Source organism: Orcinus orca, chromosome 3 (genome assembly GCF_937001465.1).
Source record: "Orcinus orca chromosome 3, mOrcOrc1.1, whole genome shotgun sequence".
Lineage (NCBI taxonomy): Eukaryota > Metazoa > Chordata > Mammalia > Artiodactyla > Delphinidae > Orcinus > Orcinus orca.
In genome coordinates this window covers 14363188-14387076 of record NC_064561.1, presented here as the reverse complement: position 1 = coordinate 14387076, position 23889 = coordinate 14363188, and the positions used below count along the sequence as shown (strand labels likewise).

Sequence of the window (23889 nt, the reverse complement as noted above, 5' to 3'; positions counted from 1 at the left end):
CCCAGGGATGCAAGGATTCTTCAGTATATGCAAATCAATCAATGTGCTACACCATATTAACAAATTGAAGAATAAAAACCATATGACCATCTCAATAGATACAGAAAAAGCTTTTGACAAAATTCAACATCCATTTATGATAAAAACTCTCCAGAAAGTGGGCATAGAGGGAACCTACCTCAACATAATAAAGGCTATATATGACAAACCCACAGCAAATATCATTCTCAATGGTGGAAAACTGAAAGCATTTCCTCTAAGATCAGGAAAAACACAATGATGTCCAGTCTCACCACTATTATTCAACATGGTTTTGGAAGTCCTAGCCATGGCAGTCAGAGAAGAAAAAGAAATAAAAGGAATACAAATTGGAAAAGAAGAAGTAAAACTGTCACTGTTTGCATATGACATGATATTATACATAGCGAATCCTAAAGATGCCACCAGAAAACTACTAGAGCTACTCAGTGACTTTAGTAAAGTTGCAGGATACAAAATTAATGCACAGAAATCTCTTGCATTCCTATACACTAATGATGAAAAATCTGAAAGAGAAATTAAGGAAACACTCCCATTTACCATTGTAACAAAAAGAATAAAATACCTAGGAATAAACCTACCTAGGGAGGCAAAAGACCTGTATGCAGAACACTAGAAGACACTGATGAAAGACATTAAAGATGATACCAACAGATGGAGAGATATACCATGTTCTTGGATTGGAAGAATCAATATTGTGAAAATGACTATACTACTCAAAGCAATCTACAGATTCAATGCAATCCCTATCAAATTACCAATGGCATTTTTTACAGAACTAGAACAAAAAATCTTAAAATTTGTATGGAGATGCAAAAGACCCAGAATAGCCAAAGCCATCTTGAGGGAAAAAAATGGAGCTGGAGGAATCAGACTCCCTGACTTCAGACTATACTACAAAGCTACAGTAATCAAGACAATATGGTAGTGGCACAGAAACAGAAACATAGATCAATGGAACAAAATAGAAAGCCCAGAGGTAAACCCACGCACCTATGGTCAACTAATCTATGACAAAGGAGGCAAGGATATACAATGGAGAAAATACAGTCTCTTCAATAAGTGGTGCTGGGAAAACTGGACAGCTACATGTAAAAGAATGAAATTCGAACACTCCCTAACACCATATACAAAAATAAACTCAAGATGGATTAGACACCTAAATGTAAGATCGAACACTGTAAAACTCTTAGGGGAAACATAAGAAGAACACTCTTTGACATAAACCACAGCAAGATCTTTTTTGATCCACCTCGTAGAGTAATGGAAATAAAAACAAAAATAAACAAATGGGACCTAATGACACTTAAAAGCTTTTGCACAGCAAAGGAAACCATAAACAAAATGAAAAGACAACCCTTAGAATGGGAGAAAATATTTAGAAATGAATCAATGGACAAAGGATTAATCTCCAAAATATATAAACAGCTCATGCAGCTCAATGTTAAAAAAACAAACAACCTAATCCAAAAATGGGCAGAAGACCTAAATAGACATTTCTTCAAAGAAGACGTACAACTGGCCAAGAAGCACATGAAAAGCTGCCCAGCATCACTAATTATTAGAGAAATGCAAATCAAAACTACAATGAGGTATCACCTCATACCAGTTAGAATGGGCTTCATCAGAAAATCTGCAAACAACAAATGCTGGAGAGGGTGTGGAGAAAAGGGAACCCTCTTGTACTGTTGGTGGGAATGTAAACTGATACAGCCACTATGGAGAGCAGTATGGAGGTTCCTTAAAAATCTAAAAATAGAATTACCATATGATCCAGCAATCCCACTACTGGGCATATACCCAGAGAAAACCACAATTCAAAAAGACACATGTACCCCAATGTTCATTGCAACACTATTTACAATAGCCAGGTCATGGAAGCAACCTAAATGCCCATTGACAGACGAATGGGTAAAGAAGATGTTGTACATATATACAATGGAATATTACTCAGCCATAAAAAGGAACGAAATTGGGTCATTTGTTGAGACGTGGATAGATCTAGAGACTGTCATACAGAGTGAAGTAAGTCAGAAAGAGAAAAACAAATATCGTACATTAACACATGTATTTGGAACCTAGAAAAATGGTACAGATGAACCGGTTTTCAGGGCAGAAATTGAGACACAGGTGTAGAGAACATATGTATGCACACCAAGAGGGGAAAGCCGTGCGTAGGGGTGGGGGTGTGATGAATTGGGCAATTGGGATTGACATGTATACACTGATGTACATAAAATTGATGACTAATAAGAACCTGCTGTATAAAAAAATAAATAAAATAAAATTCAAAAAAAAAGATTGTACAAACTCTTTGGGGGAAGAAGTAATAAAGTTTAAAAAAATTAATGGAAATTTACAACTAATATAATTTGACAGTCCCCAAATAATTTTACAGGTTATTTTTCTGAATAAATTCATTGAGAGTTATTACAAATTCTCTGTTATATTTGTTATATTAACCTTTGTAATGCGGTTGGCAAATACAATTGAGTCAATTGTACACACCGATTATATCTATAGGATTTTAATTTTTTGCTTTCCATTCATTTTTGCATCTCAGACTCGACTTCTGGAACCTTTGTCTTTTTCTTCAATTAAATTATTGGAAAGTATTTTATTAAACATTGATTATAGGTAAATACTCCCTCTTGATCTAAAGTGTCTAACTTTTCTTGTTTTTTTTTTTTTTTTTTAGCGGTACGCAGGCTTCTCACTGTTGTGGCCTCTCCCGTTGCGGAGCACAGGCTCCAGATGCGCAGGCTCGGCGGCCATGGCTCACGGGCCCAGCCGCACTGCGGCATGTGGGATCTTCCCAGACCGGGGCACAAACCGGTGTCCCCTGCATCGGCAGGCGAACTCTCAACCACTGTGCCACCAGGGAAGCCCTTCTTGTTTTTTGTTTGTTTGTTTGTTTTTGTTTTTTGGCCGTGTCACACAGCATGGGGAACTGCAGCATGCAGGATCTTATTTCCCTGACCAGGGGTTGATCCCATGCCCCCTGAAGTGGAAGTGCAGAGTCTTAAACACTGGACCTCCAGGGAAGTCCCTTTTCTTGATTTCTTAAAGTCAAAAAGTATAGTTGATTCTCATTATTTGTGGGAGTTATGTTCTACAATGTTAGTTAAAACACTGAATTAGCAGATACTGATTCATTGTTCCTAGAAGAAATGCAAGGTTAGGTTAGAGTGGCCCTGGGGTCACAACGTTTTTATCAATTGATTAATACATAACCTTGTTTTATGTGTATTTCTGTTTAAAGACAATTTATTGTCTTTAATATGTTTATTTTTTGTATTTATTTTATTATTTAATATTTATTATTAATTAACATTGAACTCATGGCCAACAGCACTGTAACTCATGCCTCAAGGTGAGTGTAACATATAATGTTTTTGGTAAGGCACATTACAGACTTCCATGCTTAGTCACACTAGACAGCACATCAGCACTACACTTGGGAGTGATCTTAAACAGGAAAATCACCAAAATGCAAAATTGTGGCTCTAAATATTTCACAGAAATGACCTTGTTTACTGTATAAAAGCTGAAACAAGAAGACGGAGCATTGCTTTGTTGACTTTTGTGGGGAATGTGCATATCAGATGGCTCAAGGTTTTTGATTTTCTATGCATATTTCTGAATCATTATGGAAATACTGTGAATATTGTTTGGGGGGTTATAAATAAGTTTTAATAAGTAAAATTATAAATATGAATACACAGTTAAAGAGGTTTGCTATATATAGTTTTATGTTTAAAATTTCTTACAGTTTTAAGATAATATTTTCTTTTCTCTTGGCTTCCATTAGAGATTTTGTAAATTGTACTGAAACTCATGATATTTTTTTAGGTAGCTTGCTTTCCTATGTTTTGACTAAATTCATTTTTTCTCTAAACATTGGTGTTCCTATTAACTATGCTCTGTCTGTTTATGAATACCCAACTTTAAAAATCATGCTTACGTCTTGGTAGGTTGTATGATTCTAGGAATTTATCCATTTCTTCTAGGTTGTCCTGTTGTTGGTGTATACTTGTTTATAGTAGTTTCTTGTGATTTTGGATTTCTTTGGTATCAGTTGGAATGTCTCCTCTCTCATTTCTGATTTAATTTGAGTCTTCTCTCTCTCTGTCTCTCTCTTTTTTTCTTCTTGATAAGTCTAGCTAAAGTTCTGATACTTTCTTTTCAAAACAAACCAACTCATAATTAGATTGATATTTTCTATTGCTTTCTCCCCTCTTTTCATTTATTTCTGCTTTGATCTTTGTTATCTCTTTCCTTCAGCTAACTTTGGTCTTACTTTTTCTTGTTTTTCTAGTTCCTTGAAGTGTAAAGTTAGGTTATTTGAGATCTCTCTTTTTTCTTAAGGAAGATCTTTATCACTATGAACTTTCCTCTTAGAATTGCTTTTGCTGCATCCCATATATTTTGGTATATTGTGCTTCTTTGTGTTTTTCCAAGATACTTAAAATTTTTTCCATTTGAATTCTTCTTTGACTCATATGTTGGTCAATATTGTGTTGTTTAATTTCCATATATTTGTAGATTTTTCCATCTTTCCTCCTGTTTTTGATGTCTAGCTTCATACTATTGTGGTCAGAAAAGATTGTTGGTATGATTTCAATTTTCTTAAATTTGCTGAGTCTTGTTTTATGTCCTATCATACAATCTATCCTGGAGAACATTCCATGTGGACTTGATAAGAATGTATATTCTGTTGATGTTGGATGGAATATTCTATATATGTCTGTTGATCCTACTTGGTCTAAAGGAGTGTTCAATTCCAATGTTTCTTTGTTGATTTTCTGTCTCATGATCTATCCATTGTTGATAGTGGGGTATTGAAGCCCCCTGCTATTACTGTATTGTTGTCCATTTCTCCCTTCAGATAGGGTGTGTATATATTCATAACTCTTGTATCTTTTTGATGTATTGACCCATTTATCATTATATAATGACCTTCTTTGTCTCTTGTCACCATTTTTGGTTGCCACTTTTTTGGAATATTATCTTCCATCCCTTTTTTGGGAAATATTATCAACCCATTTCCCCAACTGAAATAGGTCTCCTGTAGGCAACACATACTTGGGTCTTGTTTTTCTTATCCATCCAGCCACTCTATGCCTTTGGATTGAATTAAATCCATTTTTATTTAGAGTAATTATTGATATGTAAGGACCTACCACTGCCATCTTATTGTTTGTATTCTCCTTTGTTTTGTATCTCCAGTGGGGTTTTTTTCCCCCTGTGTTTCTGCCTACCTTTGTAAATTGGTGGTTTTCTATGGTGGTACACTCTATCTCCTCTTTTTTATGTCTAGTGGATCTACTGTAGAATTTTGCTTTGTGGTTACCATAAGGCTTACATAAAACATCTCATACATAAAACTGCCCATTTTGTGCTGATAGCAACATATATTTGTTTATCTAATAAAGGTTCCACCCTTTTACTGCTCCCCTTATATATATTTGTTTGTTTGTTTGTTTTGTTTTGTTTGTTTGTTTGTTTTTGCAGTATGCGGGCCTCTCACTGTGTGGTCTCTCCAGTTGTGGAGCACAGGCTCCGGACGCGCAGGCTCAGCGGCCATGGCTCACGGGCCCAGCTGCTCCGTGGCATGTGGGATCTTCCCAGACCGGGGCACGAACCCGTGTCCCCTGCATCGGCAGGCGGACTCTCAACCACTGCACCACCAGGGAAGCCCTCCCCTTATATATTTTTGATGTAAAAATTTACCTCTTTTTATACTGTGTATTCATTAACAAATTATAGTATTCATAGTTATTTATAATGATCTTATCCTTTAACATTTATATGATAAGTAGGTGGTTGACATGCCATTCTAATAGAGAGTTATAGTTTTCTAATTATAACTGTCTATTTTCACCATTACCAGAGTGTTGTGTACTCTCATATGTCTTTATGTTGCTGATTGATGTCTTTTCACTTCAGCTTAAAGAACTCCTTTTAACATTTCTTTCAAGGCAGATCTAGTGGTGGTGAACTCCCTCAACTTTTGTTTATATGGGAAGCCTTCATTTCCTTTTCATATCTGAAGGATAACTTTGCTGGATAAAATATTCTTGACAGGAAATTTTTATCTTTTAACACTCTGAATATGTCATTTCACTCTCTCCTGGCTTGTAGGATTTCTGCTGAGAAATCCACTGATAGCCTAATGGGAATTCCTTTTTCAGTTACTTTCTTTTCTTCTTTCACTGCCTTTAAGATTCTTTTTCCTTTTTTTAACCTTTTCATCCCTTTCATCAATTCCCTCCCCCATCCTACTCCCCTACTCTGGCTTATGGCAATTACCTATCTGTTTTCTGTATCTATGAGTTTTTATTTTTTAAGACTCCACATATAAGAGAAATCATATGGTTTTGTCTGTCTCTGTTTGACTTATTTCACTTAGCATAATGTCCTTGAGGTCTATCCATGTTGCCACAAATGACAAGATTTCATCTTTTTAAATGGCTGAATAATATCTATATTTATGTCTATATGTCTGTGTATCACATTTTCCTTAACCATTCATCTGTCAAATGGAAATTTAGGTTTTCATGGCTTGACTATTGTAAATGATGCTGCATTGAACATGGGGGTGCATATATCTTTTTGAGCTAGAGTTCTTGTTTTGTTTGGATAAATACCCAGAACTAGAATTTCTGGGTAAAGATCCTTTCTTAATCATTGATTTTTGACAGTTTTATTATAATATGTCTTGGAGAAGGTCTTTTTGCATTGAGATAATAAGGTGTTCTATTAGCTTCATGGGTTTGGATATCCAAGTCCTTCCCCATGTTTGGGAAGTTCTCAGCTATTATTTCTTTATTTATTTTTTATTTTTTTTGGCGGTACGTGGGCCTCTCACTGCTGTGGCCTCTCCCGTTGTGGAGCACAGGCTCCGGATGCGCAGGCTCAGCGGCCATGGCTCACGGGCCCAGCCGCTCCGCGGCATGTGAGATCTTCCCATACCGGGGCACGAACCCGTGTCCCCTGCATTGGCAGGTGGACTCTCAACCACTGCACCACCAGGGAAGCCCTATTATTTCTTTAAATAAACTTTCTGTCTCTTTCTACTTCTCTTCTGGTACACCAATTATTCTTATATTTGCTCTTCTGATTAAATCCAATAGCTGTCACAAAATTTCTTTACTTTTTAAAAATCTGAGTTTTCTCTCCTCTTATAATTGAATTATCTCTATATTCCTATCCTCCAACTCACTTATTCTTTGTTTGATCTGGTCTGCCCTGTTAGCAATATTCTCTATTTCAATCTTTATCTCATCACTGAATTCTTCAGCTTCAGAATTTCTGTTGGTTCTTTTTACTTTTCTTCTTAATAGTTTCAATACCTTTAGTAAAACTCTCCTTCATTAATTTTATTAATTTTATTCCTGAGTTTACTAAAATGTCTTTCTGAGTTTTCTTGTAGCTCACTGAATTTCTTCATAATGGCTATTTTGAATTCTTTACCAGTTAGATCAAAATATTTCATGCCTTGAGTTTGGTTGCTGGAGAATGATCATTTTCCTTTTGTGATACCATGCTTCCTTGATTTTTAAAATTCTTTTTGAAGGTATGGCCTTCTGCTTTCACAAGTGAAGTAGTAGACAACTCCTTAAGATTTTTTAATGTCTTCTTTTGTTCTTACAATTCAACAGATTGGCTATTAGAAACTTTTCTTTTCTATTCCAGGTGGTGGTGCTATATGTACAAGTTTGTTTTTCCTTTTTCCAGAGCTGGCTCTTGTGGATGCCCTTGAGCGCACACACAGAGCCAGCAGCAGAGTGTGGGGAGGTGTGGGCTTAGAACCTGAAGCTTTGTGGGTGCACATGGACTGGTGGGGGGATCGTTGAGTGGGGCACATCTAGAAGTGCATGGGCAGACCTCCTGTTGAAGTCCCAAAGCAGACAGGAGGAAACGCATCTGAAGGAAATGTGTTCCTTCAATATCCTTTGCTATTTTTATCTGCTTTCCTTCTTTTTCTCTCACTCCCCTCAGCCACGGAATTTTTTCCTCAGAAATATGGGAGCTGCTGGAGAAAAATAGGTCCTTCTACCTGCAACTCACACAACTGCTCACCAATTTTGCTTTCTTGCTCTGTAGGAGAGGCTGCTGCTTCCCACCACCTCTGCTGGAGAAGCTGCTGCTAAAGGCTCAGCCCCTTACAGTGTCACCCTGGGTGACACTTGGCAAGTGTCCACCCTCTCCTCTGCCTCCAAACTTCTCTCTATTCTGCTCTGATGGCATGCCAGATTCTCCTCTCAGGCAGGCTGGACCTCCACGAATTCTCTACTGCCTGTAGGTATTCACCCAATTTGTCACTCTCTAGCTTCCCTTTTATTCTGATTGCAGGGAGTGGGGCAGGCTCACCAACTCCCTTGGTTCTGCAGCTCGCACCAAGGTCCTATCCTCCCACTTTAGGTTGCACAGGGGGATAGAAATCTTCCAGGTGCCCTGGTGTAATGTGTAAAGGCATTTATGTTTGGTTACGGATCTTCATTTAGTTGTTAATCAAAGGGGAGAGAAAAGAGGAAGGACACACACCAACATGATGCTGAAGTCACCTGAGAATATTGTTTGGGATTGTATTTTGGGGGTCACTTATTAGTTTACAAACTTTGATGTTCAAATCTCTCCCTAGGTTTACGAAGTTTTCTACCATTATTTCTTTTAATTATTAATCTCCCTCTCTGCTCCTTCTGGGATTCCATGGATACCTAGATTAGCTGTACTAATGGTGTCCCATAAGTCCTATAGACTTTTTTTCATTTGTTTTCATTTTTCTTTTTGCTTCTCTGACTGGATAATTTCAAAAGCATCAGCTGACTTATCCTTCCTTCTGCTTTGTCCTGTCTGATGTTGAATCACTCTATTAAATTCTCCAAGCCAGTCATTGTATTCTTCAGCTCCAAAATTTCTTTTCAGTGCTTTTTAATGTTTTCTATCTCATTATTGAGCTTCTCAGTTTGCTTTTGTATTGTTTTCCTCACTTTGTTAACTTGTGCATCTGTGTTTTCTTGTAGCTTTCTGAACACCTTTAGAAAAATTGTTTTTATCACTTTGTTGGGCTATTTAGGTATCTCCATTTCTTTGGGTCAGTTATTGTAAGTTTACTGTGTTCCTTTCATGGTGTCATTTTCTCTGATTTTTAAACTTCTTGTCACCTTGTATAGTTACCTATGTATTTGACAAAGCAGTCACCTCTGACTTTATGGACTGATTTCTGTGATGAAAAACCTTTACCTGCATGTTGGAACATGCTGGAGCATCCGGTGACCCTAAGTTTAGTGGTGCACATCACCAAGTGTAGTTTGGTGTGTTGTGGCTCTGAGTCTGGGATGTGTGTAATATTTTGTTGGGTCAGGCTGCTGTGATCCACAGCATCAACAACTCTGTGGTCCTTGGCGAGCACTGCCAGGGGTCTGCAGTGGCTGCAAGGGTGTTTGTGATCCTCAACTTTGCTCCCAGTCTAGTGGCTAGGACCAGGGTAAGCAGTGGTTGTCAGAATAGTGGTGTGCACATACTCATTTGTGGATGCCAGCTCTAAGTGCCTGTGAGTAGCAGTGACCGACTTCTAATGTACACATAGTTGTGGGCAGTGGCCAATAACAAGGGCCTGGTCCAACTGTGGGCACACTGGCAGCTGTGGGGGCCCTCGCTATCAGCGTGCATTCCTGTGACTGCAAGTTCTTGCCATGTGTGCATGGCAGTGGGTGTCAGTGACTGAAGCTGAACCTGATCATGCAGATATACAGCTGAAGATGCTAGATGCAGGTGAGCCCAGTGGTGCAGGCCAGTGACAGGAGACAGAGCCAGATCTAGGCCTACCAGCAGCTGTTGGGTGCGGGTGTGGGAGAGGAAGTGGGAAGAGACTCAGTGACTGGTATTTGTGGGGTAAAATCCAGTTAAATCTGAAGGTAGGCCACAGCAGCTCCGCTGGCCATTGGTTTCTTCAGTGGCAAAAGTTGATGGGTTTCTCTGCAGAGCAGGTCCCTAGGAATTGTGGTTACTCTTGTTGCATGGCTGTTATTGGTATCCCCTGATATTCATTCTTGTTTCTGGCCATCCTTATACATCTCGACTTTGTCACTGTGTGGGTGGGAGGTAACCTAAGTGACACCTAATGTGGTGCCGGCTTGGGAAGCTGGTTGCTTCCTCCACTCTTCCCTTGTCAGTGAAAGAAACTCTTTCCAGATGGGGAGTTTTCTCTTGGCAATGAGCAGTGCCGGTCTGGGGTTGGGATGATGCAGGCAAAATAAAACTTCTTCTTTCTATTTTTATACAGTTATTCCCAGGGTTTCTTTTGTTTCACTGTGTTGCTGAACTTTCTTAAGTGGAGTCCTGGGCTCTCCCAGAGCTGCTTTGTTTATGGATAGCTGTCTAATTGCTGACCTTTGTGGAGAGATAGAGGTTGGGGTTTCTTACTTTATCATCTCGGTGACATCACTTCTACACTAGGGCTGTTTCTGAGTGGAACTGGTGACTTGTGCTTTTTAGATAGTTCTGGGTATTAGTCCAGGGCCCCAGCTCTAAGGCTGATTGAATCCAGGCATTACCTTGTCTAGTATCCTCCTGAAACAGTCTGTCTCTTGCCACTCTTCTAACCAGTAACACTAAAGTCACAGATGTAATGTTTTCAAAGAACTTATCTTCTAAAGAACTATATCAGCCAAGCTTGTGCTTTGAGATGTTTTTTTTACAGTTATAATAGAAACCAGCTTAGCTGAACTGACTTTTTAGGGCAACGTTATGTGTCACACACCTAAGACACTCACCCTACAGGTAGTCAGGGAATGCCATCAGCAAAGAATCCATCCAAATAATGTTAGCAAAAAGACTCATGTGGTCATCAAGGTCTGCCCTATTCTGGTCAGGAGCACACTATTGATCTGGTCACTGTTGAGAAAACAGTGAGGTCGTTGATTGGTCAAAACAAGTCACATACATCTTTACCTTCTTCTGTTTGGGCAACAGAGAAACGTGTTGCATATAAGAGTGCTCATTTTAACAGAACTAAGAAGCAACTTTGTTAGATAGGCGAACATTTTAGAAATTCAGTTTTCCTACAGTGTGTGATATTCCCTGATAATATTGGTTACCATTGTCCAAACGTGTCATGTACCAGTATCCTCTTTATAAAAATAATTTTGCTGAACAGGGCATTGTAAGGTAAGCAAATTTATCTTCATTTCCTTTAACTGTACAATTCTTCTCTTATATTCATTGATACTTCTGTCTCCATGGGGTACCCTGAAAAGGCCTTCCACCACCATCAACCTCTTTTCCAAAGGCTTGAAAAGATGAAAAGTTAAGATGGCTATTAATCATCAATGGGTGGGAGATTATGTAAATTCATTTAAAAATCTTTTAAAAATTCAAGATTTTATGCTAACCAATTCTTAAACACAATGTGTGTTTCTGGTTAGGTTAAATAAAAATTTTTTTCCTTGCATACAACCTTTTTGGATAAAAGATCTGAATAAAAATAAACAATGCCTTAGAAAAGGTAAAGTTTTAATTACTAAGACATACCAGACATCATTGACTATGAGACAGCACAGGAAGGCTTGAGCTCCTGCACTTTCTACCCAAAACATCTCTGGATATCACCCACACTCATGAGAAGGACAAACTGATGTCATAGACAAACAATATCATTTGAATCTAACTGCCTTGATCAAGCCCTGAGAAACTAAGGACTAAACTAATTTATTCAGGCTGCACTGGCCACCCCAGGGTAGAACTCCCTAGGACAGGAGACCACACTGGGAGCCTTGTTAACCTGATTGACTAATACATGCCTTTTTGAGGTGCCCTAACATCGTTAACTCTTTGTTTCCAGGGGTACTGCATGTACCTCCTGAGAATGTCCTTCTTGTGTGGAAACCCTGTTTATCATGACACTGCCTCTGCCCTGTCTCTTCTCTGGGGCTGGATATGGCTCCAGGGATCCAAGTTCCTGATGCACCTCTCTCTTAGTGACTTGGATGCCAAAATGCCTTGCCATTGTGCTGCACACTGCCCCCAGCGTTCTAAGTTACAACTTCAACCCACTATCACAGAAGCCACACTATTGCTTCTCTATGCCCTGCCCCCAGGGTCCTGAGTTGGGTCTTTAAGCCACCATCACTGAGCTATGATGTTGTTGCTCTGTGTCTTACACCCTGGGGCCTGATTCAGGACTCTGACCTGCCATCCCCAGGGCATGCTTCCATTGCACCCCACAGCTGGGTCCAGGCCTTTGCTATGCCTTTTAATCCCTGGTCCCATGCTGCTTCGTCCTGCTTCCCCCCAAGGACCGAGTCACTACTACAAGCTCCAGTAACTCAGACTCTCATTGCATAGTGACTTTCACAGGTCTACATTTCACACACCACCACCACTGCCACAGCAAGTGCTCCTGTGCCGCACGCCCCAGGTGTCACTATAGTTCTGCAAAACCTTGAGTCCAGGACATGAATCTGCTGATGCTCTGAGTACCTGTGTCCCAGACCTGGCACTAAGAGGAATTCACTCAGCTAGAACTTTCCCAATGGGCAAAAAGGAGAACAAGAGGACTCCAGCAGCTTTTTGCACTGACAACCTCAATAGATTTAGCCTCCACTGTCACCACACACACCTGCAGTATTCCCTTAGTCTTGGTCACCATGGAACCCTAGAGTCTTTCCCAAAGTTGACCTCAGCTGATGGAGATTCAAGAAGACCATAACACTGCACCTTCCCTGGAACCAGAGATGATACACCCCACCTCACAGGTACCCTCACAGCCACCTTCAACTGAAGGTCTTTCCAAACTGAAGTCAGTCCATAAAGAGTGGAAGAGGTGACTGCTCACTCAGATGCACAGATATCAATGCAAAGGCATTAGGAACATGAAAAACCAAGCAAACATGACATCACCAAAGGAGCAGAATAATTTTTCAGTAAACAACCCCAAAGAAATTTAGATCTGTGAGTTACCTAAAAAAAAAAAAAAAAAGACTATTATAAGAGACAAAGAAGGACACTACATAACGATCAAGGGATCAATCCAAGAAGAAGCTGTAACAATTGTAAATATTTATGCACCCAACGTAGGAGCACCTCAATACATAAGGCAAATGCTAACAGCCATAAAAGGGGAAATCGACAGTAACACAATCATAGGAGGGGACTTTAACACCCCACTTTCACCAATGGACAGATCAACTAAAATGAAAATAAATAAGGAAACGCAAGCTCTAAATGATACATTAAACAAGAGGGACTTAATTGATACTTATAGGACATTCCATCCAAAAGCAACAGAATACACTTTCTTCTCAAGTGCTCAAGGATAGATCATATCTTGGGTCACAAATCAAGCCTTGGTAAATTTAAGAAAATTGAAATCGTATCAAGTATCTTTTCTTTATTTTTTTTTCTTTTGTGGTACGTGGGCCTCTCACTGTTGTGGCCTCTCCAGTTGCAGAGCACAGGCTCCAGATACGCAGGCTCAGCGCCCACGGCTCACGGGCCCAGCCGCTCCATGGTATGTTGGATCTTCCCGGACTGGGGCACGAACCCGTGTCCCCTGCATCGGCAGGCGGACTCTCAACCACTGCACCAGCAGGGAAGCCCTCAAGTATCTTTTCTGACCACAATGCTATGAGACTAGATATCAATTACAGGAAAAAATCTGTAAAAAAAACCCCACAAAATCATGGAGGCTAAACAATACACTACTAAATAACCAAGAGATCACTGAAGAAATCAAAGAGAAAATCAAAAAAATACCTTGAAACAAATGACAATGAAAACATGGTGACCCAAAACCTATGGGATGCAGCAGAAGCAGTTCTAAGAGGGAAGCTTATAACAGGAAAATCCTACCTTAAGAAACAAGAAACATCTCAAATAAACAACCTAACCTTACACCTAAAGCAATTAGAGAAAGAAGAACAAAATATCCCCAAAGTTAGCAGAAGAAAAGAAATCATAAAGATCAGATCAGAAATAAATGAAAAAGAAATGAAGGAAACAATAGTAAAGATTAATAAAACTAAAAGCTGGTTCTTTGAGAAGGTAGACAAAATTGATAAACCATTAGCCAGATTCATCAAGAAAAAAAAGGAGAAGACTCAAATCAATAGAATTAGAAATGAAAAAGGAGAAGTAACAACTGACACTGCAAAAATACAAAGGCTCATGAGAGATTACTACAAGCAACTATATGCAAATAAAACGGACAACCTGGAGGAATGGACAAATTCTTAGAAATGCACAACATTCTGAGAATGAACCAGGAAGAAATAGAAAATATGAACAGATCAATCACAAGCACTGAAGTTGAAACTGTGTTTAAAAACCATCCAACAAACAAAAGCCCAGGACCAGATGGCTTCACAGGCGAACTGTATCAAACATTTAGAAAAGAGCTAACACCTATCCTTCTCAAACTCTTCCAAAATATAGCAGAGGGAGGAACACTCCCAAACTCATTCTATGAGGCCACCATCACCCTGATACCAAAACCAGACAAAGATGTCACAAAGAAAGAAAACTACAGGCCAATATCACTGATGAACATAGATGCAAAAATCCTCAACAAAATACTAGCAAACAGAATCCAACAGGACATTAAAAGGATCATATACCATGATCAAGTGGGATTTACCCCAGGAATGCAAGGATTCTTCAATATACACAAATCAATCAATGTGATACACCATATTAACAAATTGAAGGAGAAAAACCATATGATCACCTCAATAGATGCAGAGAAAGCTTTTGACAAAATTCAACACCCATTTATGATAAAAACCCTCCAGAAAGTAGGCAAAGAGGGAACTTACCTCAACATAATAAAGACCATATATGACAAACCCACAGCCAACATCATCCTCAGTGGTGAAAAACTGAAACCATTTCCACTAAGATCAGGAACAAGACAAGGTTGCCCACTCTCACACTATTATTCAACATAGTTTTGGAAGTTTTAGCCACAACAATCAGAGAAGAAAAAGAAATAAAAGGAATCCAAATCAGAAAAGAAGAAATAAAGCTGTCACTGTTTGCAGATGACATGATACTATACATAGAGAATCCTAAAGATGCTACCAGAAAATTACTAGAGCTCATCAATGAATTTGGTAAAGTTGCAGGATACAAAATTAATGTACAGAAATCTCTTGCATTGCTATACACTAATGATGAAAAATCTGAAAGAGAAATTAAGAAAACACTCCCATTTACCGTTGCAATAAAAAGAATAAAATATCTAGGAATAAACCTACCTAAGGAGACAACGACCTCTATGCAGACAATTAAAGACACCGATGAAAGAACTTAAAGATGATACAAATAGATGGAGAGATATACCATGTTCTTGGATTGGAAGAATCAACATTGTGAAAATGACTCTACTACCCAAAGCAATCTACAGATTCAATGCAATCCCTATCAAATTACCACTAGCATTTTTCACAGAACTGAACAAAAAATTTCACAATTTGCATGGAAACACAAAAGACCCCAAATAGCAAAAGCAATCTTGAGAAAGAAAAATAAAGCTGGAGCAATCAGGCTCCCTGGCTTCAGACTATACTACAAAGCTTCAGTAATCAAGACAGCATGGTACTGGCAAAAAACAGAAATATAGGGCTTCCCTGGAGGCGCAGTGGTTGAGAGTCCGCCTGCCGATGCAGGGGACATGGGTTCGAGCCCTGGTCCGGGAAGATCCCACATGCCGCGGAGCAGCTGGGCCCGTGAGCCATGGCCGCTGAGCCTGCGCATCCAGAGCCTGTGCTCCACAACGGGAGAGGCCACAGCAGTGAGAGGCCCGCATACTGCAAAAAAAACACACAAAAAAACAATAACAACAACAACAACAAAAACCAGAAACATAGATCAATGGAACAGGATAGAAAGCCCAGAGATAAACCCATGCACATATGGGTCACCTTATCTTTGATAAAGGAGGCAAAAATATACAATGGAGAAAAGACAACCTCTTCAATAAATGGTGCTGGGACAACGGCACAGCTACATGTAAAAGAATGAAATTAGAACACTCCCTCACACCATACACAAAAATAAACTCAAAATGGATTAAAGAACTAAATGTAAGGCCAGAAACTATCAAACTCTTAGAGGAAAACATAGGCAGAACACTCTATGACATACATCACAGCAAGATCCTTTTTGACCCACCTCCTAGAGAAATGGAAATAAAAAAATAAATAAGCAAATGGGAGCTAATGAAACTTAATAGCTTTTGCACAGCAAAGGAAACCATAAACAAGATGAAAAGACAACCCTCAGAATGGGAGAAAATATTTGCAAATGAAGCAACTGACAAAGGGTTAATCTCCAAAATTTATAAGCAGCTCATGCAGCTCAATATCAAAAAAACAAACACCACCATCCAAAAATGGGCAGAAGACCCAAATAGACATTTCTCCAAAGAAGATATACAGATTGCCAATAAGCACATAGAACAATGCTCAGCATCATTAATCATTAGAGAAATGCAAATCAAAACTGCAATGAGATATCATCTCACACCATTCAGAATATCCATCATCAAAAGATCTACAAACAATAAATGCTGGAGAGGGTGTGGAGAAAAGGGAACCCTCTTGCACTGTTGGTGGGAATGTAAATTGATACAGGCACTATGGAGAACACTATGGAAGTTCCTTCAAAAACTAAAACTAGAACTACCATACGACCCAGCAATCCCACTACTGGGCATATACCCTGAGAAAACCATAATTCAAAAAGAGTCATGTATCAAAATGTTCATTGCAGCTCTATTTACAATAGCCAGGACATGGAAGCAACCTAATTGTCCATCAGCAGATGAATGGATAAAGAAGATGTGGCACATATATATAATGAAATACTACTCAGCCATAAAAAGAAACAAAATTGAGTTATTTGTAGTGAGGTGGATGGACCTAGAGTCTGTCATACAGAGTGAAGTTAATCAGAAAGAGAAGAACAAATACTGTATGCTAACATATATATATGGAATCTAAAAAATAATAATAATAATAATGGTCATGAAGAACCTAGGGGCAAGACGGGAATAAAGACACAGACCTACTAGAGAATGGACTTGAGGATACGGGGAGGGGGAAGGGTAAGCTGGGATGAAGTGAGAGAGTGGCATGGACATGTATACACTACCAAACGTAAAACAGATAGCTAGTGGGAAGCAGCCACATAGCACAGGGAGATCAGCTTGGTGCTTTGTGACCACCTAGCGGTGTGGGATAGGGAGGATGGGAGGAAGGGAGACACAAGAGGGAAGAGATATGGGGATATATGTATATGTATTTGGCTATACATATAACTGGTTATACATATAACTGATTCACTTTGTTATAAAGTAGAAACTAACACAGCATTGTAAAGAAATTATACTCCAATATAGATGTTAAAAAACAAAATAAAAGTTAAGGAAAAAAGAAAAAAGATCCTGCAAGCTCTACAGCACAGCCAAATAAATAAATAAATCAAAATTTAAAAATTAAACAAAATATTAAACTCTGAATTATCAATAATTAGAATATATATATAAGAGATTTGACCTGACACTTTACCCCAAATCAATTAAAAGATGATCAAACCTGTTAATAATGTGAGTAATACAAATGACATTTAAATCACCTAGCACAGCCCTACATATCTGTTAGAATAGCTAAAATTAAAATAACTGACAATACCAACTGCTGGCCAGAGTGGGAATACAAAATGGTACAGCACTTTCAAAGGCATTTTCGCAAATGTTTATCAAGTTAAATACAGACTTGCTAAAAACCAACAATTCTCCTTCTAGGTATTTACACAGTGAATAATAAATAACATGGTGTTGGATTATAACACAAAGTTGAATATACGTATACGTGAGAGCATACTGATAAAAATAAATGGTTTAATAAACAAATGGGGAAGAAGGGATAAAACTTCCTTACAGGATTCCAAATAATAAATATGTGGATACTCACTCCCTGAAAGTGGAGCTGAAGCCCTTATCCCCTGAAGTGTGAACTGGATTTAAAAGGTTCACTTCCAAAAATAGAGTACAGAAGGGGGAAAATAGTAGCTTTAAAATGGAAACGTGCTGGCTAACACTACCTTAACTAAGTGATGAATGTTAACAAGCCACCGATAACTCATGTTGACGTCATGTATCCCCTGATAAGACATAATATTATCTATGTGATAATCTTCCCTAAATACATAACTCTAATGTAGTCATAGCAAAACATCTGAGAAACTCAAATTGAGGGATATTGTACATAATATCTGACCAATACTCTTTAAATTTTCAAAGTCTTTAAAAATGGAAAGACAGAAAATGTCACAGATAGGAGGTGATGAGGAAGCATGATGACTAAATGAAACATGGTATCGTGGATTGAATCCCGGAAGGGAAAAAGATAACATTAGTGGAAAAATTGGTGAAATCCAAATGAGGTCTGGAGTTTAGTTAATAGTAATATACCAATGTTAATTTCTTAGTTTTAACAAACACATTAACATTAACTGAAGCTGGTATATGGGAATTCTCTGTATTATTCTTGCATCTTTTCTGTAAATCTAAAATCATTTCAAAATAAAAATTTATTTTAAAAAGCTAGAAATGAAACAGAGAGAAACCTCATATATGGTTGGAAAGAAGCACAACAATTTGTTATCAATAACTACCTCCAGGGAGGGTATGGGAAGAGATAGGAGGATAAGTAGATTTCACTAGTTACTTCTTGTAACTGTGTATTTTTAAAAAGCTTTATCACTGATAATATATTTATATATTACTTGTGGAAAACCATTAGGAAAGAAATTATTTAAAAGCCAAGATGGCCAGTTTTCATGATGATGAAGAGCTATGCTTGTCCTCAGCGACAACGTGTTTTGAATCTGTGAGAGAGAAAAATCCCTTCTGTATGTGACTGCTACTGGAGAAAGTAAAATGTACCATCTTCAGGTAAATTCAATAATGGCTTACCAGAACATAATTTCTTGTTGATGAGTCAGAAAATCCATCCCAAATAAATGAGGCTTCATGAGAAGTCAAAATGTGGGACATATTTAAGCAACACAGGAGAATAAAATCCCGGATAAACAGGGTAATCCTCCCCACCCCAGAGTCTTGTTTTAAGGAAAACCCAATGCAATAGAGAAAAACATATCACTTAATGGGTATCTAGGGACTCACTTCCTCTGTGGTTTCCTATTTGCCTCAAAGATCCTCTGGGACACTTGCTGTTGTCATGTGTATATGTAATTGTCTATATGATCTCAGAAATACCACTTGCAGGTGGAAAACAAAATGCTCCAGTCTCCTAACACCAAGCCTTCTTCAGGAAGCAACCAGGAACATCACTACTTTGGGGAAGCATGTTTTTTTGAGGAAAATCCAGTATGTATAGGTAAACAAGTGTAGGTAAAATGATGAAGAGATTGGCCTGTCTTCCAATAATTATATCAACTGTTTTGCCTCTCTTCGGGGTAATATTTGCCCTTAATAGAGTCCTTTGTAGCAACTTGAAAAGCCAAGGGGGAATATTTAGTTCAATTAACCTGGTGCAACTTTAAGGATATAGGATGAATGTTAAGAACATTTTTACTAAATTAAATCACCTTTTGGATCTGGTTCTTCAACTTTCACCTCCTTGTCCCACTGTTCTTAAGAGCTTTCCATAACCTCTATCTGGAAATTTAGTAGTCAGCTCATGGGAAAACATAATTATTGGGTCCCAGAAGTAAGTAAACCTAGTAAACATCAATGAAGCAGCATTAAGAGTAAATCCTCAGTGTCATCTTCATTTTTCAGTGGGAATTTACACATCACCACTGTTACCACCAGGTGGTACCACTTGGCAGTGTTGGTTGGGAAAGTGGGGAATCTTAATGAACTTTTCATGTACCAATCAGAGTTTTCCTTTTGAAATTTGTCCCTTACCCCACCCCTTAACTGCATTTTCCTAACCTACAGATTTGTTGTAGATTGACGTTTTCTTAACGTCTAAATACAGTCTGCGTAACTAGTGACATGGTCATAAAAATTACATTTCACGCTTAGTTGCTTCTAGGCTGTTTCAAGCTGCTTAGAGTAGAAAATTCTGCATTTCTATTTCCACAAACTTTTAGGGAGGGGTATGTTTCCTCTTGAATGCAGGCACAATCTTATTTCTCATTTAGAGCTTATGAAATCTGATTTAGTTATTATATCTGAATTTATCCTGATGTTTATATAAGTTTCTATGAATAAATCTAAAGGAAAACACACCACTGACTATATCGGTTCATTCCTTGGCTGACGTGTGTTGTTCTAGAAAATGACCTCCTAGATTCAAGTACAAGGACAACAGATTCATTTTGCTGCACTCTATTTCACATTTATCTGTGGTTTCTTCCATGGATTTATGTAACCAGATCCATAGGTAGAGGACTGCTAAGAAGAAAAGTTTGTGTGTTTACCTGTTGCATATCTAGCCATGGCTACAAGAAATGGCTGCCTATGACCTCAAGGCATTCTCCATGGTGAAAATAGTTTGTGATCATAGGAAACCCATAGATCTTTATTACTGAGGCTTAACAGAACACATTAAACAGAAGACTAAAAATTAAATTATGAAACATCTGAAAACCAGCATCAAAATCATGAAATTGAGGATGGTGGAGGTAGGAACTCTGAGAAATATAATAGATCATGTTAATTGTTTCCATTTCTCTCTTCATGCCTCATTCTTTTTTTTTTTTTTTTGCAGTACGCGGGCCTCCCACTGCTGTGGCCTCTCCCGCTGCGGAGCACAGGCTCCGGATGCGCAGGCTCAGCGGCCATGGCTCACGGGCCCAGCCGCTCCGCGGCATGTGGGATCTTCGCGGACCGGGGCACGAACCCGCGTCCCCTGCATTGGCAGGCGGACTCTCAACCACTGCGCCACCAGGGAAGCCCACATGCCTCATCCTTTTGTGGTTCACTGTGGGTGGAGTTTATTTCCCCACCACAATGATGTTGGGCTTCTACGTGCGACTTGCTCTAGTCAGGGGAATGTGGTAGAAAGTAATAGAGTCAGTTCTAAGTTCAAGCATTGGGGGGAATCATGTCGTTCTTCTTGCCCATTTTTGGTTTCTGCCATCTTCCTTAAGAAGAGCAAGCCCCAGAAAGAGGCTTATTGGTGGAGTATATCTGTACTTGATTGGCAGCCTAAAGCAACATGCTCCACCTGACTTACAGACGTGGCAGCAAGAAAATACATGTTTATTGTCATAAGCCATTGAAATTTGTGGAGTCATTTTTTATCTCACATTATTACAGCAATACTTGACCAATAAAAATATTGTAAAAGGCTTTAAAGCATTTAATTTGACTTCTGTTCCCCTTTCCTTCTTCTTTTGGTTCAACCAGATCAGTCACAGCCATTGAGGAAGGAAATGAGACATTAACAACAGGTTTTATTCTCTCAGGACTCTTCCCCAATATGAAGTATGTCAGTATTCTTTTTTTTTTTTTTAATTATTATTTATTTATTTTTGGCTGCATTGGCTCTTCGTTGCTATGCGCGGGCTTTCTCTAGTTGCGGTGAGCGGGGGCCACTCCTTGTTGCACTGCGCGGGCTTCTCATTGTGGTGGCTTCTCTTTGTTGCTGACCACGGGGTCTGCGTGCGTGGGCTTCAGTAGCTGTGGTTCACGGGCTCTAGAGCGCAGGCTCAGTAGTTGTGGCACACGGTCTTAGTTGCCCCGTGGCATGTGGGATCCTCCCGGACCAGGGCTCAAACCTGTGTCCCTGCACTGGCAGGTGGATTCTTAACCACTGCACCATCAGGGAAGCCCAGTATGTCAGTATTCTTATCTACCTTATCATCCTGATCTACCTTGCTGCAGTAATTGGGAACTTCATCCTGCTCCTCCTGATATGCATGGACTTGAGGCTCCACACTCCAATGTACTTTCTGCTCAGCCACCATTCTCTCATAGACCTGGCCCTCATCAGTGGTCCTGTTGCAAAGATGATGGTAAACTTTTTCTCTGGAAGGAGGGACATCACTCGTGTTAGCTGTGGAACCCAGCTGTTTTAATTTTTTACTCTTGGGGTGCTGAATATATCCTCTTGACCCTCATGGCCTGTGATTGATATGTAGCTGTTTGTAACCCCTTGAGATATGCAGTCATTATAAACCAAGGGGTCTGTGCAAATGGTCCTAGTGTCTTGGACTGGGGGCATTTTAGCTTCTACAGCCCACACATTCTATACTATGAATCTGCCTATCTGTGGCTCCAGAGAAATCCACCATTTCTTCTGTGAGATACCAGCAATCATGAAGATCTCATGCAAAGACACTTCCACCTATGAAGTGGTGGTCTTTGTGATGGGCATCACATTTATTATCATCCCTTTTGGATTTATTATGGCTTCATACACCTTCATCTTCCTCACTGTCCTGCATATGAAATCCCCCTCAAGACAGGAACAAAGCCTTGGCCCCCTTCTTCTCCCAACTTAACCGTGGTAAGCTTTTATCTAGGACCATATGTTTATATGTACATGACACCTGGTTCCTCCCATACCCCTGATCAGGAGCAGGCTGTGTCTGTATTTTGCACTGTCCTCACACCCATGCTCAATCCACTCATCTACAGCTTGAGAAACAAAGATGTGGTAGGAGCTTTCCAGAAGGTCCTGAGGAAACATCCAGTCTCTAAGTGGAACACATACATATCAAGGTGGAAAACAGTTATCTAGAGGGTCAAGAACAAAGACTCCAGGAGCATCACATTCGCATTTTCCAGCATGAGGTACTTTGCTGTAGCCCTATAGGCAAACCACATGGTTGAATTCGATTGACAATATTAATTCAATCATAAATAGTTTGTAAGGAGCTTTTTCCCAATCAATTTCTAATAATGTATTTTCAAAATGGATCAATTCAATTGCTATTCATCAAACCAGTTCATAAACACAAAGTTCCAATCTTCTCTTTTTATATCTGAAATATTTAGACATTTTTTAGTGTCCTTGAGGCTCAGCTTTATTTGGTATTATTGGTGCTTCAGGTCTTGTTAACTTCCATTGTTAGAAGTACCAAGTTCCTGTGAAAGACATATGTGACTGACAATGTAAAAAAAGAATTGGTTTTATCATGGACAATAAAAACAACATTTTTTTCTCTTAAATGCCCTAGAAAACTCAATATTTTGGCTCTATTCTCCCTGCCTGTCTTGGATAGAAGCTTTTTTTGGTCTAGCTTCAGATCCTTCATCCAATAAGTGCACTGGTAACTCAAGATAGAAAGTGGAAATAAGGGTCTCAAAAAGCTACACCTACCTGTCACCTATTTAGAGAAGTACCCTCTGCCCATACCAAATATTCCCCAGATTCTCTGGAATCAGTGCATATTCATAGCTGTCTTTTTCCTTATGGGATACTTTTAAGCTCTTAGGAGTCACTGTCATTTATCTATAATGAATGCATAAATAGGTGAAATTTGATGCACAGAGATAAAAAAAATTGGAGTGATTTTGAGTTTGGTAGTCTATGTAAAATAATTATAAGGTTCACCAAACAATGAAACAGATTGAACTATGAATAAGGCTGAAGTAACCAATAGAGATAGACAACATTTCACAGTTGGTTATATGAATATTAGAGAGGTGTTGTATTGGACTCCCAGGAGGAGATCCATGGCTGCATGTGGAAACACATGCAAACCCAGATTGCTACCTAAGTCCAGAGTGGATGATGCCTCTATTGCTTAGAACACAGAATACAAGCAAAAAGGCTGACCAGCTGCTACTGAGAACAAGGGCTGTGAAAGGCATCCAGGTAAGGCTCTTCTCTGACATTGTGAAAGGGCCATCTGGGGCAATGT

At 39.0% G+C, this 23889-nt stretch overlaps 1 pseudogene; it reads left to right on the top strand.

The window, feature by feature from the left end:
- The first annotated feature begins 3380 nt into the window (after window positions 1-3380).
- LOC125963831 (olfactory receptor 2AJ1-like) lies at window positions 3381-22763 on the top strand (annotated as a pseudogene).
- Window positions 22764-23889: the final 1126 nt, after the last annotated feature.